Source organism: Lasioglossum baleicum, chromosome 11 (genome assembly GCF_051020765.1).
Source record: "Lasioglossum baleicum chromosome 11, iyLasBale1, whole genome shotgun sequence".
In the NCBI taxonomy this organism is placed as follows: Eukaryota; Metazoa; Arthropoda; class Insecta; order Hymenoptera; family Halictidae; genus Lasioglossum; species Lasioglossum baleicum.
This window is the reverse complement of record NC_134939.1, coordinates 12991173-13015224: the sequence shown is the minus strand read 5'-3', so window position 1 is coordinate 13015224 and position 24052 is coordinate 12991173. Positions and strand designations below refer to the sequence as shown.

Below are 24052 nucleotides of genomic sequence, written 5' to 3'. Positions count from 1 at the left end.
TTCTCCCTTTCTTCACGCTCTCCGCGTGTTTTCCTTCACCTCGTCTTGTTCGTTCTTCATCGAATCTATGCTACATGCCTGTACACTGAGAAAAAAAAAGTAGTTACTTCAATAACACGCGTGTTATTGTAATTTTTTTACTTCGATGAATATCAATGTATTCTTTTCAATAGCATGCAATTTAGAAGCAAATCGTGATGTATTTGAATTGTCTATCGTGAAATGATTGGAAATATTATTCGATTCAATACCGTACATTATTATTCGTAATATTTCTCTTTTTCCTTCGATCAGATATGTTGTTAAAAAAATTTGAGAAATGTATTGATTTGTACTGGAATTGGTTTGAGGCCATATCTTATTTTTTTTTTTTTTAAATTGATGTCAAGCTATTCGCTTATATGATTGGCGGAAATGAGTTTTGCTATTGAAATTCAATAGTATTAAATATTAAAATAAGTTCATATGATATTGGCACTATTCAATAGTACATCTTATTGAATCAACTGTATATTTTTTTTGTTTCGACAGGATTTTTTTCTCAGTGTACGATTTGTAGTTTATTTGTAAAGAGTTGTATGATCCATTTGCGGCGGACGAATCGAAGTTGCGCCAGCAAGTTTTCGATCGATTCGCGAACGACTGACGCAAGTCGAACGTTTGGGGATCGTGGTATCAAGATTGCATCGTGGTATCAACTGCTGGCTGACCAGACTGATCGGTGCCGGTGGAAGAACGGTTGTGGGAAGGGTTCGGAGAATATTCGCGTGCGTCATAGCGGTAGGGGTTGCTCGCGATACGCAATGGGTTTTAGCCGGTGAAAATGAGCGGGAGCTTTAATAGAGACGTGAGCCCGGCCAGAGAGACGCGCGCACGCGTACATAAACGTGTACGTAACTATACTACACGCATGCGATCGCGACAAGTCGCTGGCGGCGACCGGCGACTAGCGCAACAACCATCGGATACATATATTTCCGGCTGGCAAAACTGGTATACGCGTACTATTATGTAAATGCTCTCCACGTAGCTGTACCGTCGGTGCGCGAGTACATGGATAGCGCGCGCTCGCGTGTAATGCTAGCACGGCAGAAAGCATAGATCATGGCGGATGACGCATGGTTGCATTCGGTGTGCTCGCCGTTCGCCGCTCGACGGGGGTTGCCCCGGCAGAGGGATGGAAACGCGCGGATGAAGGATAGGAAATGGCCGGGTCAGCCGTGATAGGGCGCAGGAACCCACCACGAAAGCGGGGAGGAGGGAGAAAGCATTTTGGAATGTCGTCGTGGCTACTCTCGGTCATGGGAGAGACCGGAACGTCCTTGTCCACCTGCACAGCTTGTCCCGGCATAACTAAATTTCTTGTCTCCTTTTAACTCGAACCGAAACGTTTCCAGACATTCGTCCGTGGGGTGGGGGAAGGAACGGGAGGTGGAGGGACGCGAACCGACGCGACGAGAGGTGGAGATAGCAATGCGAAACTTGCTCCTTCTCCGGCGTTGTTGCGTCAAGTTTTCCACTCGCGATTCTATTCGTTTCATCTACTCGTATCCGTCTATCCGAAATGGATCACGGACCGATATGCGCCGACGTGTGCGCCCGTAATTGCCCACGTCACGTAATTTTAGACTAAATTAGTTCAATGTAGTTTCGATGATTTCGTGGAAAATGAACCGTTAGATTGTGCCTGTTATTTCGACATCCCGCATCGTCATTTTTACGATATCGTCAAAAATGAACCGTTGGATCACTTCAATATCCTTTTCCTTGAACCTTCATGTCAATAACCAAAATATGCTGCAATATTCAATGACGTTGCAATTTATAGTTTCAATTCTATGGCCATCCAAGGACAGAGAAGTCGACAACGATTGTGCTATTTATCAACGAAAATGTTAAAGTAGTATTAAAACGAAATTGAAAGTGGGTTAAATATCTCGAAACAAGAAATACATGACTTAGACCACCTCCATAAATTGTAATTGTATGTCGTACGACGTGTCAATTGAATTACAGATATCCAACGAATAAACGCATGCACAGAAAGTGAATTCACTGAAATCTAGAAGTGCCCGGATGTTCGAAATACTGGTGACCAGGTGGTGTTCAGAAGGTCGATAGGATTCCATATTTGGCTCGTCCAACGAACACAACGTAGCTTCGCGCGACACGCGAAACAGTCGATTACGATCAACTGAATCGAAAGAGAAGTAGTCATCCCCTGAGTCAGTCGGCTGGTCTTCACGATTTTTCACTTCCAAATTTCCGCGTGAGAGACGGTGACCTGCGAGTCGTCTAAAAACGAGTACGTTCGACGCGTATCCGCGACCGGTGACATCGGTAAATCGTTCGAAGCAGCTTTATCCTTGAGCAAACGCGTTATAGAGCGCCGCGTATCCGGTTCCCAGCCCCCGAGGGTGTAGTAAATGGCGTGTTCGTGGGTAGTGGTGGTTCTGGCTAAGCTGTAAATTTGGCGTATAACCATTCGAGGGTAGCCAGCTCTGGTCGAGTAGGCCAGCTCTGCCAGCAGCCCGCTCCCGTGCCGTGCCGTGGCGTGGCTGGTTTGCGGGGGGATTCGGTCGACGTCGGGCGAGACGAAGAGAGACCTCGGAGAGGGAGGGAGGAATGGATAGAGAGCATGGAGAGGAAGGAGAAAGGAGAAAGGAGGTAGGTGGAAGGGTGAGACAGGAGACGGGGGTCGTAGAAGCATTCATAGCAGGGACCAGAGGGTGGCTTCGGTGGAATGCGTCCCGTTTAATATCGCGGAACATTATATATCGCCTCTCTTGTCCCTACGTTGTCCGTGCCGCGCGCTATAACACGTACCTACAAACACACCATCGCGACGCGACGCGATCCGACGCGACACAACGATCCGCCTACGACGATCCCTTGGCGACATTGACTCGTCCTTGTAGTTTTGCCGGCCTATATGCCACCAATGTCGAATTCTTCTCGCCGGCACCCTATTTACCTTCAAACGCGACACCACACTGAATTAAAACGCGCGCGCTCGCCTCTCGATAACGCGCCGCGCTCTCCCGAACGAACGAAGAGATCGTGGTTTTACGTACACGTACTTTAGTGCGTGTCATTTTAACCCCTTGCCGTACTTTGACGAGCCACACTCGTCACGATGGTTTTTAACAAAGTCTAACTAATATGAATGTTACGCGTTTCATTTCAGACGAAATAAAATTTGATTCGTTTGTGATAATCAATATTTTTGTGCATAAAGAAAATGGTACGACAAGGGGTTAAGTACAGGGTGTATAAAACGTAATGGTCATCCGTTCTAGGAATGAATACACACCTCTGGATCGGCACGCACACAATCGTGTTCATTTTGTAATCAATTTTGCGGCAAGTTTCTCTTACAAATTTAGAACGAATGACCATTACTTCAGATACACCTTGTGATTCTCGTTTTAATCTGTATAAATCTTTAGGACACTCATATTCATTTACGTATCGAGACTATGGTCTCGCAAATGTCGCGGTTGTTGGTACAACAATCAGTTTCAACATCTGACAATTGTAGAACCGGCACCAGAATGGCGTTTTCCAACAGTAATATTCCAGTAATATTCTGGTACTGTACCCTATAAGTTAATACGAATCCAAATGCGGATACGTTAATACACGTGCATTTAAATATACGTGAAATAATGACACGAACTTCGGTACGTGTATTCGAATACACGAACGAGAAGGAACGAGAACGGAGAACGAACCAACCGAGTCTTTCTCAAAAAGTTCGAATAATCGTCTATTCTGATCTACGGAAGAAACACGCATTGGAATTCTGTTCGATCGAATAGTTTGCTCGATGATCGACGACAACATCGGACCGTTCGGTGACCGAATCAATTAGAATTTTGAACGATTCGTATGAAACGCGAATGCAACGTAACGTAAAGCCGACGATGTACATACATACTGTAGCTCATAGCGCGACGCGTTCAAGATAATCATTTTCCAGAATATTTCCCAACGAGAATATCCCTTTATGTGGGTTAAACATAGATTTAATTATATCATATTAAAACTACTATGTGCCTTTAGTATCGCCGTCACTGTACGTCGAGAATGGTAATTTAATTCCTCTCACAAAGGTATCAAAATTATAATATCCGTCCATATTGCATCAGCCGCTCTTTCTCTCTCTCTCTTTCTCTTTCTCCATCCCTCTCTATCCGTCTGTCTGTCTGCGTAGCTCTCTCCTTCTCTCTCTTTCGTCCTGTCGCACCTTTGACATCGCGTTTCAACGTCGATTCGCAACGTGGCGTCGCGCGTCGCGTCGTTTCCATCGGTTTACTAGCAAACCAACCGGCGCGATAGGACCATAAAGTGAAACAATTTTCACTATTTTTATCCCGTTCGTTAAAAGGGTTGATCGCGATCACCTTTCACGCTCGATCAAACAAAGTACGTACCGCCTGATATTAAGTTGCGGTAACAACCCTGAGGCTCTTTAACGACTCTTATCTTCGAATTATCGAAGAGCGCTAAGGTGTAGTACTGGAGATTCACGGTTTACGGATCGCGTGACACAAGGGCGGAAGAATGTTTTCCGCTTTGACAAGATGTCGCTTGAAAAAGAAGAAGAAGAACACTCCCTGCGCGAAGCGTGTGTGCAACGTGTGCGCCGTTCTCGAGACTTTACAAAGCGAACGATCCTCCGATCGAACTTTGTGTAAAGTGAGAATGTTCATCGTGTCGATCGCTGCTCTTGGGCGAAAATCGCGGATCGCAGCGTGTCGCAGGCCCTTCCATCGAATTGACACAAGTATACATGTTAAGTGCACGCAAAATTGTTTCCGAGAGAATCGAATGTACACAATACGTGTACGCATACAATGTACTTATCTTTAAGAAAATGGTAATTAAAGAATACAAGCTTCCAGCTTGATTTTATGAAAATGCTTCCAGCTTGATTTTATGAAAAGGCATCCAGCTTGATTCTATGAAAAAGCTTCCAGCTTGATTTTATGAAAATGTTTCCAGCTTCATTGTATGAAAAAGCATCCAGCTTGATTTTATGAAAAAGCTTCCATGCTTGATGTTATGAAAATGCTTCCAGCTTGATTGAACGCAAACTAAAATATATATGTATACTAATTGAATAAATATTGCGAAATAGAGATTGAGAAATTGTGGGGTGATTATGGACACCTCTGGAAGCCAAATTGGAAAACAATATTCCCCACTTAAATTAAAAAAATTATTAAATATAAGAATAATGATTAAAATTTAGAAAATATGGAATATTTTCGTCAGATTTGATTTACACGTTCTCTACATTGGGAACAAATGAGTAAGTCCCACTTTTATTTCATAATACATATAGGTCCTTTAAAAAAAAATGATTGGCTATTTGAATAAGTGTCCGGTGGCTTATGGACAGAGTGTAAAACAGCCAAGTTACAAGAGAGTGTCTCGATTGATTGTAAAACCCATGAAAAGGGAGCGCGGAATTCATGTCGAGAAAAGACGGAAGAGACGCGGCGGCCATAGTGTTCGGTTTTATAGCGTAACTCCCTTTCCTAGCATCGTGATCCGAGCTGTTGCAGCCCCGTCTCGACCTACCCTAACCATCTGAAACTCGAGGTGTATTCCCGTGGAAATATTCAAGTGTATTTATTATCCCTCCCGCATCGCCGAGTTGGCTGGGGTTTGGTGCTCGTCCCGTCGCATGTTGCGCGTCTCCTCGCGACTACAATCAACTCTCTTCGGTTCTGATTCCGATTCCGATTCCCCGATTCCGCTTCTAATTTTCCTAGCTATTTCCAGGGGAAGGGCGCGAGGGGTGAATCACTGTCGAGGCTCGCGTGGCCGCGTACAAGTGGATATATGCGTGGAAACGAGGCGCGAATTGGGCTCGATCTTTTATTTCTTTTTTCGAGGGGCGAAACAAAACCAAGGGGAGGAAAACGGAGGGGGCGAAGGGCGGAGAAAAACGCGGAGCGAAACGGGGGGGAGAGAGAGAGAGAGATTAATTACTGTCATGCAGTGAATGGATGCACCTGTGGCCTCGAAGCAAGCTTTTTTCTATCGGGTGCTCCAGGAAATTAACCTTCCCTGCTTGCCAGTTGAATTCTCGAGTTTTTACGGCTCTTCGTGCGCGCTGTTTCCTTCATTTTTTTCGTTCTCTCGCAACCCCTCCGCTCGCGCTTTTCCCTTCCAAACGGCAAACGCAGCCGAGGAAATATACGGTACCCGTTCGACTTAATATTCCTCTAATTGCACCGAAACTTTTCCGTTTTCTCTCTATTTTCCGTTCGACTCGATGAGACGAGAAATATAACACCAACGATACTGTACGGATTTTTAGTGAACGGGGATTGTTCCTTTCGAAGACGAAAGTGGAAACAAGAACATTTAACGACAGAGAAACTAAAGAAAACAAAATGATATATAATAAACTCGTCCTCTCTCTTCACTCTTCGAACACGACTCTTCACTCTTAAGACCTACCGCTCGTAGGATCCTCGAGACAAGGAGCACACAATACCGTACGTCGTACACATTTGAACGTACAAATACCTATCAGTAAAGTTCGAATCCCTCGAAACTTTGATACTCCATTCGATATTCGAACGATCAGTTTTCGAAAAGAACGACAACGCCTTCCGCAATGTTCTCCCGCGTGTTTGTTCAATTCTTAATCGTTGTTTTGCGAGTAGAGGGCGCGAGAGTAGTTGGAACAGATAACTATTATAGCGGAAGCTCTTCAATTAGCGAGTCAGCCTGACAGCAACGGCGACCGTGACGTTGGAGACGACGAGGACGACGATGACGACGGCGACGACGAGGAAGAGGAGGAGGACGAGGCGACGGTAACGTTGATTCTTTTATTTCCCAAGTTGACTCTTCTCCTCTTTCTTTGTTTTTCCTTTGCCGTTAATGATGAAGCGAATGGCGCTGCCGTTGCCATTGCCGTTGCGTAAAGAGAAAAGGAACTCGCGGCGGGAGGACAGGCGAACTCGCGCAATGACACCGCTCTTTTAACGTGAGATTTGTTGGCGCGCAAGAGCGATTAGCGTGTCGACCTGCGAGTAATTTACCCGCGACACTGTATCGTTATGCTTTTCGTTCGGGCTAAATTAGAACGAGATAATTCGCTGAAGCAATTTGCGCTGAAAAGGATCGCGGGAATTAACAGAGGATTAATTATGCGTCCCTGAGCACCGTGCGCGCCTGCCTGCTCGCCTGCCTTTCTTTCTTTCTCGACAACTTGCGCGCTACATAACATCTGTTTAGCTTTTTCTCCGTTTTGTTCGTTGAATCTTTATCGCCACGGCACCCAACCGAATTCATCCTTAGTCCCTGCTCTCTCTCTCTGCCTTCCCTTTCATTCGCTTTCCTTTTTAACGCGGCCACCGATTATAGAGATTAATTATGCTCGCGTACGTTCGTGCTCTAAGATCCGTTTTTTTTTTCGTACGCAGCTAGTAGTACCGCGTAAATATCGCCAACAGCGTACAGCGTACATCCAGTATAACGTTTTTCAATTTTTATGAAACCCTAAAGGATTCTCAAGTTTCAAGATCTACCCATGACTTCCTTATAATAAAACAAAGGTCATCGGAGTGTAGCACATGTCGCGTGACCAACAGTATCCAGCATATACTACTCGAATGTCCCAGATTCTCTTTGGAACGATCCAGATTCTCCATCGAAAATGACCTCGAGTCGAATCTAGGCGAGGACAACATCAGGAACGTCCTCCTCTTCTTCAGATCCATCGAGGTATGTATATGAATTGCTGGAATTTATGCATTTATAACAAAATTGAGTAGGTTAAGTTCAAAGTTGTTGGGAAATTTTAAAAATTGAAGAGAAGTCAATATACGATTTCTCCTCTATTTAAATCATCAAGGGAATTTCTTGCAATCGATGCAGACCATTTTTATTTTCCACGAAGATCTACAGTCTAGGTATAAACAACTATAAACCCTGTGGTCGCTAATGACTACACTGCGGAAAAAATTTGAAAAACCACGCTTAATAAAAGCGTGGAGCGCTAAACTATATTGACGTGATCTTCGCGGGCGTCTTAATGTCTAAAACAATTATTTTCTCCTTTTCAGTGAATTTTGATATAAGCGTGGTTTTTAAAAAGTTTTTTTTGTATATTTCTTTATTTTATACTTTTTAGTCTTTTTTAAATGGAACGCAAGATATGGAAATACGCGAGATAGAATGAGGGGATGACTCCGAGAGACGACGTCTCTTGATGGAGTCCGAAATTATCCGAAATGGAACTGAATGAACGGAACACCACAACCACACTGAGCTCCTTCGGTGCGAAATGAGCCAGTGGAGTGGGGATGGGTCGGAGTGCGAACGCGTAGTGGAGTAGGGAGCGCTGGCGCACGGAGTGGGGATCGCTGAACGCGATGACGTACTACCGAGTGTCGCGCGACGAAGTGTGACGGTTAATATTACCATTTTTTGTCTCGTGAACGCACAGTTTTTTAAAAAATTTGTTTTATAATATTGCATTGTCATCCAGTTCTGAGCTATGTTTAAAATCTCAAGTCTCTAGCTCATCAGGAAGTGGTTTAAAATTCGATTACAAGATTTGACGCATACAACAACAACGACGACAACTCGGCGAGCTAATATAAGCGTGGTAAAAAAATGTTTTGCATCAGAAGTTAAATAAAATTTTGTTTCATCCCTTAGCAGATTTTTTCCATTGAATACATCACAACAATATTCTTAGATCTTTCTAATCTTTTGCTGTTTTATATGTCACCCAGCCAATTTCTTCATAAATCCATCAAAATCCGCAGTCCAATAATGACCTTGCTGTTAATGCGATCATTAAAATAAACTATAAACAGCGAGACCGATGTCGAGGCAAGCTGCAACACTTTTCGACACTTTTCCTCCCCAGGGAATCTCACGCGAACGATCGATACTCGAATCCGACCAGATCTTTCGCACGTTGCCGTGTCGTCGATGCAGCTGAGATTGACCTTGTCTCGGCTCAACGAGTACCGAGTATCCAATCCTAATTTGTTCGAGGACGAAACACCGGGAAACTAATTCCTCGCGGACTCTTCTGCACCATTGTTTATCGTCGCAACGAATATCTTCGCTTCGTTGACTCCGCGAATCTCGATGCGTGGCTGACGGCACGTATGTAATGTATGTATGTGTGTAGGAGCCATTAAATCATCGAGACGAATCGATCGGTGCTCGAGCGTACACCGTGCTTCGTAAATCGTTTGCGTAGCAATTACGGATAAAATAACTCGCGATGCCAAGTTTTTACAATACTTTCGAGCGAAGCCCGCCATGCCTCCTCGCCTATGTACGTACATATGTATACATTTTTATATGTACATCTATGTATATCTATTTCCACCTCCCTTTTCGCTCGCTATACTTATTTTTCGATCGGTACTCGTACCCGCGAAATTATCACGTTGCCTCGTTAAAGCCGCCCCGCGACGAAATATGTACATAAATCGTTCGACGATTCCGCGTCGCAACGTTCGTATTGTTGGCCGCAATTAGCGGGATTAATTTACATATTGCCGGATTAACCGTTCGAGCATGAATTATTCACGGCATGCTAATGCGTCGGCTTTGAATTCGAGTCAATAATTGAATGCTTCTCGAGAATAAGGAAAGAGGCGTGCTCGATTCATTCGCCGTTCAAGCAGAAAACCATTAACCGTATTATTATAGTCGATCGCGGTAACCGTTGCTCGAATCAGGAAACGAGAATCAACGTCCGCGCAACGATTTCTAGCCTCCGTTGTTTACAAGATATATTTCGAGTTTCGATTTATCTAGGAATCTGAAGTCAGTATAGTTTCCAAGTGTAACAAAGGTAATGACAAAGGTCCCAGGGTAGACAGCGAATTTTATGCATTTATGGCAAAAATTAGTAGTGTAATTTGAAACGGTAAAAATATTAGAACAATTTAGAGGTACTGTTATAGTATTTTCAACCTGTTAAACATATTAAGACAGGAAATAAATTTCTATTTCGTTCCAATTTGTTGTAAGTCACATAAGAAATTTTTATCTTTCCAAACAGTCTATCTCTTACAAGGGAAGGATCCCAAGTGTCCGACTTCGATTTTGATAACCGTTTGTGAGACGATGGTATATGAATCCCTAATGATGTCTGCAAAATATTAGCTGTAGTTACTCAATATTTTTAAAGATATAAACAATTTTACTAATGGAACTTTGAAAACTTGAGCTGCAAATCATGGTATATCAGCAATTTTACTTATGTACTTATTTACTCAGTCTTATGATTTTAAACATGGCTAACTCATTTTGTCGATTATGATATGATTAGGAAAAAGTTAAATTTTTTATGTAACAGGACATTTTTGCGAGCCTTTCGAATTTATTTTCATGACTTTCTTCTGGTAAATTGCTGTACAAGTATTCCGGTATTGTAAGATCCTGTACTATAATTATAAAGCTGAATTAATGCGTGAACTCGAATATGTATTTTGAAATTGTGACATGCGGCTTTCCTGACAACCACAGGTACACTACTGTGCAAAAGAAGGAACCACCCAAAAGCGTGAAAACTAATAAGAACACAGTAAGAGTTTTGAAAAAGGATTCCGCTGTTTAATTGAATAGTTCTGACAATATGTGCTATTATCTAATACTTTAAATGCAATAAATCAATCAATGTACAATACAGTTTCTACATAAAGAAATAGTGTATAATTATATCTTATGATTATACTGGGTGCTTCTTTCTCTTGCACAGTAGTGTATATGGTGTAAGATCTATCCGAAGAGTCGCCGGGAGCTCGAAAAATTGCCGACGGCACTGAACGAACCGATTTAGCGTTTATCAGGTAGTTCGGCTGTCCCGCGGGGATGAGATTCGCTGGAACAGCTGATTCCTTTCGGATCGAGGAGAGGCTATCCACGGTGTCCGCTTACGCGAGAGCAACAAGACTCTCGAGGCTGGAAGGAAAGCGAAGAAGGGCAACGGAAGGAAGCTGGCCGAGAGCTACCAGTCTTCAGGAACGGGAAGCCGTGTTCGATTTCGATCGAGCCGAACCAACCCGAATCCAGCCGAGCCAAGCCGAGTCGAGTCGAGTCGCGCCGAGATATCGTTTCTTCTTCGCCTGCTCGATCTTTCTCGAGATTAACTCGGAAGACAGCTGCTGGAAAGGCAACAACCGGTTTCTTTCCTTTTTTTCGTTCCTTTTCCCGCAGTCTCCTTCCTCCATTCTTCTTGCGTTCGGGCTGACTGTGCGCCGGTGTCGATGCATCATCGGAGGAAAAAGGTTCGGCAAAAAGATTACCGGCACCTACCGCCGCTGATTCCGATCACGATTCGGAAGATTGATCCGTCGGATACAGCCGCGGCTTCGAATCAACAAAACCGTTTGCCGATCTTGCTTTTCGTCAAATTCATTTTCAGAACAAAGTAAAGGGTCTTCCAACAAGAGCGACAGATCTTTCAATTGTCACAGTCACCGTGATCGTTGTTATGTTATTTGTACTCAGTACATAATGGCAATTTATCGCTTTATTGAAATCGAAATTCGACGATAGGATTACATCGAGAAATTCGGCTGTCAATTGCAATCCAAGATCTTGCTACTTGACGCCATTAGACTTCTTCTTGTGGGGTCACGTTACGTCTCTTGTTTGTTCCAATAAACCACAAACTGCTAATGATCTTAAAGCAAACATAATTCGTGTTATCGGTGATATACGACCTGATTTGTGTGCCAGAGTCATCGAAAATTGAGTTTGTCATTTCTATGATATTGTATTTCATAATGCCATTGAATATACTTTATAATAAAGCAGTGTTTTATTTCAATTCAAAGTTCTATCGCTCTTATTGAAAGACCCTATACCTAACGAAGTCTCGCGGCAGCAATTCGAAAGGAATGCGGCAGCGAGCCGTCCGATTGGTTCGTTCCACTGGCGCTTTCGGTTCCAGCCGAATTATTGGCTGCAGTGTGTGACGTCACGGCCCAACCATTCTTGTGAAGCACGCAGAGTACCAACCTATCGGTAATTTTTGCGTGGATGTCGATCGGTTCGAAAATCATCCGGGATGCGTAATCGAGAAGAGAGGACGGAAGCAGAACAGAATATTTATCGATCGATATCGACTGGCAAAGGGTGAACGCGTGTATGCACCGTTAATCACATTTACATAAGACGATAGCCGATGCGCAGGTATGACGCACCAAAAAGCAAAAGAAACCAGTTCCAAGCCGGAGGAAAAGGAACGAGAGAAAAGTAAGAGGCATCGGCATCGAGGATCGGAAGAGTCGCGCGTCGCCAACGACCTAGCTTTATAGTTTATGCAAAGAAAGCGGGAAATGCGCGTATAAACCTCCACTTCCAAAGGAAGAGAATCTATGGAAATTATCGAGACTCTGAAGGAGAGAGATAGGCAAACTCAGGTACTGTGCGGAGCACGAGAGAAAACTAGCGGGAAGGGAACGGGGAAAGAAGCCTGATCATTCAGATTGCCTTTGCGTTCCTCTTGTCCCGTTCCCCTCCCGCTAGTTTTCTCTCGTGCTCCGGACAGTACAGTGGTAATACAGTAAAATAATGGCATGTAGGTTCTGTGATAGTTATAAATACATACATGAAGTAAGCGTACCAAGGTATCTAGAGGAGAAAGGAGAAGGAGACAGCCAGAGCCTGATGGCTAGAGTAAGATGTGGAAATATGGAAGAAGGGAATAAACATTGGAGAAAAGAGGAAGAGAGAATGTGCATGATATGCGAGAGACACCTGGGGAAGCTAAAGCTTCTGGCAGAAGACTGTGAAGGTGTAGAGAGAACAAATACAAGCATAGAAAAGATAGTACAAGATAAAAGAGTGGGAGAAATGGTAGACTGGCTCAGGAGTATCGAGAAAAAAAGGAAAGAAATAATCAAAAGGAGAGAGGGAGATGCCTCTCTAATATTGCCATATTAGATGTAAGACATTAGGATAGATTAACATTGATTACAGGCAATAATTCATAGCGTATGGCATGGAATATGGATGGATGGATGGGTGACATAAGAGAACTGTAAACCAAGTCCAATTTCTTGGTCGCGAGGCCGAAATAAATACTACTGCCTCCTCTCCTCAATCGATCATCGTAATCGGTGGTCGTAAAATCTGATCGCAGAGCAGGAAAATGAAGTGAAACGACAGAAATTGATACGTTCCGCGGTCGAGAATCTTGCTCCTCGATTACTCCCAACGATAGGCCAGAATCGTAATCCGCCCTCTTATCGTCGCGACAATCTCTTTATACCTTATCGGACGAAAGGGTCGCGGATTAGTTATCCTTCCTGTACCCTCGTTTCTCGCCTTTCACTTATCGCTCCGATAGGAAAGTCTCGATCTTTCGTGTCGATTCGATTTTCTCGTTCCGTAGCTACAGGCGGTATTATTAACGAAGTAAGCGAGAAAAACAGGACAAGTGGAAAGACCGGAAAACAAGTGGTCGTTGTTGCGTGAGAAATTACCATCGAGTTTGAATTGCGACCGCAATTTCGGCGCAGCTGTGCTATCTCGTTATAGCCTGGCACTCGTCTTTCGATAGTACTCTCCGAACTGCGGAGTAAAGTCAAGCGAATGGTTACAAATTGAAGACGCTAATTTACACACGGTTTCGCACTCGAGCTTGCTCGATTCCTCCGACCTGCTGCTTGCCTGCCTCTGCTTATTAACTCGCGTAAGTTTACGAGCCGGTTTCTAACAGCTAACAAGGTAAACAATGTTTGGCAATTATCTCGGTTAAATGATCCTCGTGAGACGCTGCTCCCCGTATACAACAGCCCACGTACATAGGGGAAGCTACGAAGACAGTTTGCCGTGCAACCGTGGAAAATTTATAGATCCGCGATCTATTCGTGTACCGCGGCGTACGACTCTTTTCAATTTGTCTAATTACGAGGACGAGACATCTGTTCGGGCATCTTTCCTCGTAGGGACGTGCGACACGTGATTTTAAATGATAGAATCCAAGAGTCGACGCGTTCGAACGATCCTTGCGAAAGTTTTTCGATAAACTGATCAAATCCGCCATCTATTCGTGTAGCTCGGCGTACGACTCTTCCCAATTTGTCTAGTTACGAGGATGAGACATCTGTTCGGGGACATCTTTCCTCGTAGGGACGTGCGAGACGTGATTTTGTATAGATTATTTAAAACCTTTCTGTATTTAACGTGTTTGCACGAATTCTCATTACAAGACTATAAATTAATATATTAGCGAGTAAAGAGTGGACATTCACAGAATTTTTTAAAAATATTTTTAGAGGAACATTAACAAATTGTTGAAAGAAATACGGTAAATGGTTGACTACACAAGGGTTAAATAATAGAATGCGAAATAGTAGACTCTTGAAAAAATTTACAGATCCGCGATCTACTCGTGTAGCGCGGCGTACGAGTCTTTTAAATTTTCTAATTTTTCTAATTACAGTGAAGTCGCGATTCTTGTCAACCAGCCTGTGTTCTGCACGGACAACTATCGCATCGGAAGCCGAACGTAGAGAAGGACAGCATGTAAGTACGGATCAAAGAGAACACGCGGGTTTTTGAACTGTGTCGGCGACGGCGACTGTCGCGTCTCTTTTTCTCCCATACGCTGTCCTTCCTTGACTGGCAGTGGAGTGGGTAGGCACCTGACAACTATCGCATACCGAGTCGTTGACAACCATCGCGACTATTTGTTCCAACATCTTTCCTCGAAGAGACACGTGCGAGACGTGATTTCCCATTTCCCAAATAACGCGCGAAACATGTGTAAGTGATCGAATACGAGATTCGACGCGTTCGAACGATCCTCGCGAAAGTTCGTCGATAGTTACTTGGATAGCGAAGATCGTTCCCGTCGAACGAACGATGCGCGATGCTGCGACGAGAGCTCTTCGTCGCGTGTCTCGAAAAAGCGAGAAAATCGCGGAAAAAGAACCTGCAAGGATAGAGGAAGAAGAGAGAGAGAGAGAGAGAGAGAAGTATGCGAGGTGTGGCAAGACGAGGTGGAGCGAGGTAAAGGGCGTAGGTAATTATCCATAGGAAGGTTCAAACTGGAAAGCAAAGTCGAAGGGTGCCTCTCCCGTGAGAGGCGTGAATTACACAGCGAGGCAAGCGAGCCGGTAGACAGGCTCATTGTCCTCCGCTAGTTTAATTAATGCAGCTGAACCGGCAGCCTCTCGTTCCTCCTCTACCTCCCTCTCTCTCTCACTGTTCTCTCCTTTCCCCATTCCCCATTTCCCCTTTCCCATGGTCGCGCATCTCTTCCGTCTCTCCTTTCTTCTTCGTTCATTCTGCATTCCCACTTACAACCTCGATGCTTTGCGTCGACGTACGATGTACGTGCGAGCTTGCTGGGGAAATACACCAGCCCACGAGGTGCCTACCACTGCCGCGCGGATTTCAACGCGAGAATGCTCTGTCAATTAACGAAACGATACGACACCGATCATATTCGCCGATCAAGTGTTGCTCGTTCTTTCGAAGGTCTCTTTATACTACATCTACGCGACGAAATTATCGCGAATCTGGTTCGAAATCGACGAAGCAGCTATATTGCAGAATAGAACGAAGGATGTACATTGTATAGAGAGAGAATGACAAAGGTTGCGAGCACGATTATATTCCTACCGTACAGAAGAGCGAGAGGGCAAAGGACGTCGGACGTTGAAAGTTGAACGACGCGGATTTCAACGAGAATGCTACTTGTTCTTTCGAAGGTTTCTTTATCTACGCGACGAAATTATCGCGAATCTGGTTCGAAATCGACGAAGCAGCTATATTGCAGAATAGAACGAAGGATGTACATTGTATAGAGAGAGAATGACAAAGGTTGCGAGCACGATTATATTCCTACCGTACAGAAGGGCGAGAGAGAAACGTCGGGCTTTGAAAGTTGAGCCACGCAACAGCCAACTGTGGAGTTGAGAACCACGATCTGTTGCGCTCGCCGTCAACCGGGGCAGAGTCGAGTCAAAGCGAGAAAAGACCAAGAGGAACGGAACAGAAGACGATCTTTCTCCCATCGGTTTCTACCTTCCTGCTTGCTTGCTTGCCTGCCTACCTGCTTGTCTGGTTGCTCCCCTGCCTACCTACCTACCTGTCTATCTCTGTGACCCGACGCAGCGAGAACAGACTTTCTTCGGTTAGATCGACACACACGCAAGAGAGCGAGAGAGAGAGAGAGAGAGAGAGAGAGAGAGAGAGAGAGAGAGAGAGAGAGAAAGTGGAATGATATAGATAAAATAAAACGATCGGAAAACTCGACGAAAATTAATCTGGACGTATTGACCAACCTATAAATTTCAGTTTAATTACAGACGATTACGTCGATGGAACGTGTTCCGAGTAACCTACTTTTCGAGGAGGTCTCGAGGACACGAGCACGCGAGTTTCCGTGTCGGATCTCGTTCTTAAATTCATCCGTTGTCCCTGCGAACAATTATCGGGGCTTCTTCTTTCTCTACGGGCCGAAACAACTCGGTTGCTCGCGAGACGCTGGCCAAGAATGATCGTGCGTGCGCTCGAGGCGGAAATTTTCGTGATGGATAAAGTTGCAAATTCCTGCGTATCGACGCGTTGCCAGTGGCCTCGTGGCCCGGCACGGAGAAAAATCGGAGACTCGACGGTAAATGCGCTTTATCGATTTTCGCATACCGAACGAAACGAACTGCTCGAACTTTCGTCGAGATCACCGAAAGTTGCTACCAGACCCGGCACCGCTGGCTTGGCTGGCTGGCTGGCTGACCGACTGACTGACCGACCGACCGACTATCCGACTGCCTGACCCATCGACTAGCTCGCCGAAGCAACTCTCTGATCGCCTATTCGAAAACTTAACCATCATCTGTCCCTTCTGTCAATCTCAGTTTTCCCCAAGCAAGTTATACAACGAAATTGGTATATTCACTCACAAATAGACTGCGGATTTTATGCATTTGGAGGGAAAATTCTGTCGTGTTTGAAAGAAAACATTTGAATCAATTTATTTAATATTATTCAATGATATAGTTTCCGTTATTTCTAACAACTTGTTGCCATCTTCCCTAGCAATATGTGTTTTTCATTTACAAGCAAAATTACCTGCTTATTAACATTTTCAACCCCATGCAATTTTTAAAGAGTGCAATATACTTGTATTTGGCTCCTGTTCCTTTCAATCAATAAAGAACACTTTTATTTCGCATAAAAATCCGCAGTCTGGTAGTCAATTTGAATAAAGGAACATCGAGAAATAACTGTTTATTCAGTTCGTGAAATAAGGGACGGATGAGAGTTAAGTAGTCGTCAATTTGAATAAAGAAACATCGAAAAATACCTGTTTGTTCAGTTCGTGAAATAAGGGATGAGGGTTAATCACTGCTGTCTCGAGTTTCGGTTTGCTCGTCTCGTTCGATCGTTTACACGCGTTTACCGTGTGTTATTATTCGCACAGGTAATTTTCCTAGCCAACTAGCCAACTATACAGCCAACCGGCGGACCAGCTCTGCTAAGATATTCATTGGATAAACGCGAAGTCGATAACGCCATTAAAGATTCTCGAGGATCTCGTCAAGATTCGATGTAAATCACCTCGACACGGGGTGAGTTTCGGTTTACGAACACGTGTCTTCCTAGCCGCCCATAAAGCCTTGTTAGCTCCGGGGATCTCCGAAGATCGTTACGATTCAACCTAACCGAGCGGAGAGCTGGCCCGAACACGCGAATATATATACAAATGTCCGGAGATCAAAGCTTCGACTTCGAAGCGTCAATGGGATCTCTGAAAAATTTTGATTGAATAACTTTAACGCGAAATAATTCACAGGTCTTCGAAAAACAGAAACTTTGAGGTCCGAGATCCAACATTTGCGTTGTGAGTTGAATCTCGACGAGTCGAGTGGATTGCTCGTTAATGAAATTACGTGTCGCAGGGCTTGGCCGTTCGCAAAAAGCAGTGGAGTTCTCCCGAGCCGAGTGGAAAGCGATGGGAAGATGACAACAGCGTGAAAGAAGAAAGATGGGAAGACGATGTTGGTGGTGGCTGTGACGAAGGAGGAGTCGGGGAGAAGAAGAAGATGACGAGGAAAGGAAAAAGAAGTAGAAGAAGAAGCAAGAGGGTGAGAAGAGAGACGCGGTGGACGAACCGTCGCCGACTGCTATTTATATTCGATGCAGCGGACGTTCAACCTACGAGCACCCCCGCCTTACGCATCCTCTCGTCCGCTGTGTGTTCCCTGTCCCCTATTCCCTATCCCCTTGTCTCTCTGGTCCTCGCGACCAAGTGGAGAAACGGGCGAACTTACGAATAAATCTTTCGGTAGTCCCGGTCAGGGCCGTCCCATATTCCTATTTTCTGACTGGGCTCGACATCCGATTGGTCCAACGAAAATAAATCGAATACTGGCCAGATACGATACAAAGCGTCGCGAACGCTGATCGACGGAGCCAAACTATGTACTTCCAAATCGCAACGCTCGTTCAGAGTATCCACTTTTCCCGCGGAAGAGACATGGGAATCGAATTAGACTTCTCCGAGCATGAAAAGTGAAAAAGAAATTGTAGGACCAGTCGGAAGTTAATCATCCATTCGACGAGAGCTACGACGAAAGTCGAATAAATGGCGCGGCGAGAATAGCGAACGGGAAGATTTGGTTCTGGTCGCGAAGAGATCGAGCGGGATAAAGACGAAGCAGTGGGAAAGGGACGAGGAGAGATGAGAAGTAAAAAAAGAAGACGAGTAAAAGCGGAGAAAACCATGTATCATCTTTGGTCGTAATTAGAATCCACTTCGTGGAAATGGTAGAGTAAGCGGCGGTAGCGGTAGCGGTGGCGGTGGTGGCTTCGAAATACTCGACCGGCTACCTCTCTGCCCTCCCGTTTCCCTCCCGTTTCCCTACTCGCACCGTGCTTCCACCGTGGTTCCACCGATGATCCTCTCCTCCAGTGGCGAGCATACGTGCGCTGTCGCGTTTAATACGATTACATAATACCCACCGGCACGGAACGTTATCCTCTTACGCGTAAAACGGGAGGAAAATAATTCGAAAGATAAGGGATTTCGAATAGGTTTCCGTACATGGACGGATCGCGAGCGCGGTAACGCGACGCTCTTCGAAAATTAACCCTTACGTAGTCAACCGGGTACCCATTCACTCTATTCCTTTCAACAATTTGTTAATGCTCCTCTAAAAAATATTACAAAATTTCTCATCCGTCCCTCGTGTCAATTTAACACAGTTTCCCCGAAACAAGTTATTATGTTCTGTTATTTCTAGGTAAATTTTGACGTAATTAATTAAGATGTAAATGTTAACTCATCAATTTTAATAAAAAAACATCGAAAAATAAATGTTTGCCTTGTTATCTCATCGATCTTTTACCTCTGTGTCAATTTGACACCGGAGGGGCAGGTTCAGTTCGTGAAATGAGGGACGGATGAGGGTTAAAGGTCGATTTATCTTAGCATCAGTATTTTATCTTTTTTGGGAAATACTGGATACGAAACCAGGGTAGTAAGATGCTGCCGGACTGGCCCGGACTACCCAAGATAAACTGATCTTAAGGGTCTGTTCATACTAGGATATTTCCGGCCGTATATATCCGACCAGACAGATATTTTTCAATACATTTTAACGGAAGTATGTAGACCTACGGTAGGTCCAGTCGGAAATATTCTAGTATGAACAGACCCTTAATTGGCAACGGAACGGCGTTCGACTCAAAGGACGCGGTACATAGTGGAAAGAATACGTTTTCATTTATCTCTAACAACGAAAGTTCATCTCCGGACTATCGTTATGTGTCGCAAAACACTTTCAATCTTTTACAGCTTTCCGATAGAGGTCTCTTGAACCGAGACGACTGCTTCTTACATTGAATAACCATGGATAGTGGAAGCATGCCAACGTCCGTGTCGTTATAGCGGAGTTAACCGCATCCCGAGTCTCCGATTTCCTTCGCGAACTCTATCATAATAGATTCGAATATGAGAACCTCTGCGATGCACCGCGCACTAAGGTAACTGGTCTACTGGTGGGGGTCAAATGTCGTACGGTGACTCACCATCGGCTCCGAGCGGTTGCTGCACCTTCTCGGCCGGTGCACAAGCGCATTCAGTATTTAGTACTTGGTATTTAATGTTTAACGTTTCTCGGACGATTCTATAACTAATAATCGATAACGTAGATACTCGTACATTTTGAACGTTGTATACATTCTGAAAATTTCATTGAAATTGGTTAATTGGTTTACGAATTCTAAACGATGAATAGTGGTAAAAATGGCAGGCCGAAAATCATGAAAAATTGCGATTTTTACCAATTTGGATCGTTTATGATTCGTAAACCAGTTAACCAATTTCAATGAAATTTTCAGAACGTATATGTATAATTTATACGAGTTTACAAAACACATCTTTGAAATTTTCCTTATTGGCCCAGCTAAAAAAATTGTAAAAACCAAAAGTGTTACTATTGTTTTCCACAATTCCGATTAAATGCATTTTTTAAACTATTTACTAAACTAATTCTGAAGATAGTACCAGATAAAAGAGTGGGGGTAATAGTAGGCTGGCTCAGGAGTATCGAGAAGAAAGGGAAAGAAATACATCAAAAGGAGAGAGTGAAGAGGCAATATCAGATGTAAGACATTAGGATAGATTAACATCGATTATAGACAATAATGGATGGGTAGAAGAATAAATGGATGGATTTGACATAGAAGAACTGTAAACCAAGTCCATTTTTTGGCCACTTTCTCACCTTACAAAGAAATTGAAGTCGTTTGATCCATTCATAAAAAAGTTATTCTGCTCTTTAAACTGTGTGTGATCAATATCTGCAAATCCCTATGCAAAATAAAAATGTTTCCATTGATTGCATGACAGTGGAGCCAAATAAAAATTTCAATCTTCTTTTGATTATCTTGTTAAGTTGAAACTAGTACACTGGTCGGCTTAAATCTTTTTAATACCTCCACCGTTTTAAATTGTACGTACCCATTTTTGTCATAAATGCATAAAATCCGCAGTCTAGTGTGATCAATTATACGCGTAACTGTAAATACATATATTCGAAGGTGAAAAGTGATTTCCGCACTTTCGAGTCTCCGAGCGAAAATGTTTCGCGCTCCATTCCGTATCATCCTATCTAATAACATCGACACGACCGAGCCCACGCGGTCCGCCATTATTTACACAATGGAAGCACGAGATACTTATCGCGTTTGATCGGTCGCGAGAAGAGAGAAGAAAAGAGAAGGCAGAGAAAAGAGAGAAGAGGGAGACGGGTGACGGGAGACCGGGGGTGAAGAGAAATCGTAATTGATCGGTTGTCGACTCGCAGGCTCAATTTCGCGTTCGGTTACGACGCCGTGGATATGTAACGGGTGTCGCGATCGCGCCGATTCGCCCGGAAACGGCTAATAATTCGGTCGCGGTAATTAAATCAGGTAATTAGGACAGCTCGTAACTATGCGAACATCGTCCCTTCGGTGGATGTCGTCAAACGTCGCCGGCGAGAATCGTTACCGTCAGTTATTACCAGACTGCGGATCTTTGTGCATTCATAGTAAAATTGAGTAGATGAAATTCAAAGTTGTAGGAAAATTTCTAAAATTGAAGACGTACATATATGATATTTCATCTATTAAAATTATTAAGGGAAGAAATAATTCCATCCAATCGATACAGACAATTTTTATTTAGCACAAAGATCCGCAGTCTAATTATTACCGTCTACTTTCGTAGTCGGTTACCCGAGAAACCGACTAAAATATATCAAGGGGATGCATCCGCCCCTGGAAAGTAGATCGCGAGATACCATTTTCCGGTTAAGCACGAGATTACAGCGGAGCGAGCTCTGTAGAAGAGAGCTGCACGGTGATTTTCGTTTCTATGTGCACCGCTAATCTCTCGTCACCGCTCCACTAGAAACAGTTGCATTCATTACATTGGTTTGATTTTGCCGCGATCATCGCCGCTCCGCTATATCCGTACCCTAAGCCAGTACTTCGGCTGCAGCAAATATTCCGAGAGATCGCAATAGAAAATCAATTTTCATGTTTTCCAATTACATCGTAAATTGAAAGATCCGCTTCGAAATGCATCCAAGCTTTATTTCGAACAATTATAATTACAGAGGTTGTCGGAGGTTGGTCCTCTCGAGGGAGCCATTGAAAAGACGACGCCATAACCCAAATCAACACCTCGAACTACCTCCTCAGCAATCAAGAATAAACAGAATCAATTCCGTTCTGTCTTTCTCCTCTTCGTTCTCCTCTTCGCACGGTTGGGAAAGCAAACGCGACCAAGATATTCGCAGAATTGATATTCTCGCGAGAGATTAATCATAGCCGGGAAGACGAGGGCGTCGCGAAAGGTCTGTTCATCCAGGAGTCCGTACTCCGTGGTCTCTAGCCTGTAGTTTGTAGTCTGTACAGCGTATCTACGTTCTTCTGCTCCCCCACTATCACGACAAAGGACAGTTTTACGTGGGCTGACACGGATTGATGAAAGGACCGAAGGAAAGGAGCGAACGACGGGGGATGATTTTTCTCGGGATCGCGGTGGCGCGATCACGCGGATATGTTTATGCGAGTGGTTCTCGCGCCAAGATTTATACCGATACCTTTCGCCTCTCGCGTAGAAACGCAGATAATCGTAGAGAGCCCGAGTGCATTTTCTTGCGGTTAATGGATCGGAGCCGAGGGATCAGCGTTTCATTTTTCCCGGTGACGTTTATGCCTCGCGAATCGACAGCCAACTAAATCCCGATCGGATCTACGGTGTCTGGGGCGTGGAACCGAGCGCAAACGTCGAGCCGAGAATTCCTCCGTGGTGCTTTGGGTTATGTTTTTATCGTGGCACGTCGCGTCACACCAGAAGTACAATAGATTAGACTTAGAGACTGTCGCGCAGCCACTGTTACAATGTGACAAGCGTAAACATCGTATCTTGCGACGTATTGTCGCGGTCCATTCGTTAACATGTGCCCGGCTTGTGGATTTCTTTCGTTGCTCCTCAAAATCGTTCTCCGATCGTGTTCGATCCGTCGCGTCGGAGAATACAGGTACCGATACAACAATGGCTCGTATCGAGCCAAGAAATGATTATCGTTATGATAAACAATTTGTCAGTTGCCGACACACAGAGTCAGTTTAAGAAAGCGTTCCCCTCCGTCCGACTGCCGCGATAGTTGTATCGCGCACAAAGCGAAGGATCCGCCCGTAATTTCAGCATTGCACAACAATAATGATCCTCGAGACAATGGCTCGTACATATTGGGTGGCAAAAGCGTTTCGCGTGGGTCGAGCATCGTGCAGGTAACGCAACACGCACAAGCGTACACGTGTGTAGAGGAAGCAAAGTTCCAGAGAGGGGGAGAGAGAGAGAGAGAGAGAGAGAGAGAGAGAAAGAGCTTCGCAGATAGATAGACAGACAGACAGACAGACCAGACAGACACAGAGACGAACAACGCACGCAATTCGCGAGGAATTATTACCAAGCACCGAGCCTTGGCTACGAGAAATTCTGTTGTCTTTCTGCCGTGAATAACTCGCGGAGCTCGAAATTAATCGTCGAGCGATCTTAATAAACGCGTTAATGAGCAAGCTTCGCAATTACCGCCCCCGGCTACTTTAAACGATACCGGTGACAAGTCGGCCCGCTTTAATAACTATTTTACTTTAATTAAGCTATTTCTGCCGGTGTTTCGCGTGCTGTTGCACCTCTAGTCACTCGTCGCGCTAACTCTTAGAATTGTCGTCGCCGGGTCGCGTCGCGTTGCTACTCTCAGTGAATTATTCGACGGTGAACGCCGCCGAAATCTCAACCATTCGAGAACATTTCCGAACTCGTTCTCGCGTCTCGTTCTCGAACCGCATAGGAAAACGGAGAATCGTCGGAACCGTAAACAGTTCGAAGGTAACAGTTCATTTTTCGGAATGTCGTCAAAATAGTTGAATTTCAATTTTGATTTAAATATAATGATTGAAAGTTGAATTTGAATTTAAATATAATGATTCAAAGTTGAATTTGAATTTCAATGTAATGATTGAAAGTTGA

At 44.3% G+C, this 24052-nt stretch overlaps 1 protein-coding gene across 11 annotated transcripts in view; it reads right to left on the bottom strand.

The window, feature by feature from the left end:
• The window catches only part of Scalloped (TEA domain transcription factor 1 homolog scalloped), a 128798-nt gene that overhangs the window by 43876 nt on the left and 60870 nt on the right, over positions 1-24052 (bottom strand). The window lies entirely within an intron of this gene.